Here is a 968-nt window from a genome sequence, read left to right as displayed (position 1 = left end):
GGGATTGATATTGACACTGGACTTACTCTTTTCTTACTAAAACTAGACTTGCGAGGCTGAAGTGGGAGGATCATTTGAGGCCAGGAGCATGAGACCAGCCTCGGCAACATAGCAAGGCCTCATCTCTTTAAAAATCTTTAGGCTGTGGCTTGGCTCCCGTAGCACAGTGGTTACAGTGCTGGCCACATATACCGAGGTTGGCAGGTTCGAACCCAGCCCAGGCCAGCTAAACAACAATGACAACTGCAACCAAAAAACAGCCAGGCATTGTGGCAGGTGCCTGTAGTCCTAGGTACTAGGGAGGCTAAGGCAAGAGAATCCCTTAAGCCTGAGAGTTTGAGGTTGCTGTGCGCTGTGCTGCTATGGCACTCTACTGAGGGCGACATAGTGAAACTCTGTCTCAAACAAACAAACAAAAAAAAAGGGTGGCACCCATAGCTCAGTAGGTAGGGCACTGGCCACATACACGGGGCTGGTGGATTTGAACCTGGTCTGGGCCTGCTAAACAGAAATGACAACTACCACAAAAGAGTAGCCGGGCGCCTGTAATCCCAGCTACTTGGGAGGCTGAGGCAGGAGAATCACTTAAGCCCAAGAGTTTGAGGTTGCTGTGAGCTGTGATGCCATGGTACTCTACCCAGGGCAATAGCTTGAGACTCTGTCTCAAAAAGACAAAAAGTGCTAAGATATTAAACTAATGGCTTGACACCTGTAGCTCCGTGGTTAGGGGTGCTGGCCACATGTTCCAGAGCTAGTGGGTTTGAACCCAGCCTCGGCCTGCTAAACAAACAAACAAAAAAATAGCCACCTCGGGCACCGCTGGGCGCGAGTGTCCCACTGCACCTCCTTCAGCGTGAGCCACCTGCTGTACAGTAAACATCTGGATGATGAAGAAAACTTGAAATTATTTGGGAAATGCAGCAATCCAAACAGCCATGGACACAATTACGAAGATTGATCCTGTTACA

At 49.5% G+C, this 968-nt stretch overlaps 1 pseudogene; it reads left to right on the top strand.

The window, feature by feature from the left end:
- Nucleotides 1-814: 814 nt before the first annotated feature.
- Nucleotides 815-968, top strand: part of LOC100946036 — a 569-nt pseudogene continuing 415 nt past the window's right edge.

This window comes from Otolemur garnettii, unplaced genomic scaffold (assembly GCF_000181295.1).
Source record: "Otolemur garnettii isolate 467f Iridium unplaced genomic scaffold, OtoGar3 scaffold00145, whole genome shotgun sequence".
NCBI classification, from domain to species: Eukaryota; Metazoa; Chordata; class Mammalia; order Primates; family Galagidae; genus Otolemur; species Otolemur garnettii.
This window is presented reverse-complemented; position numbering and strand designations above follow the sequence as displayed.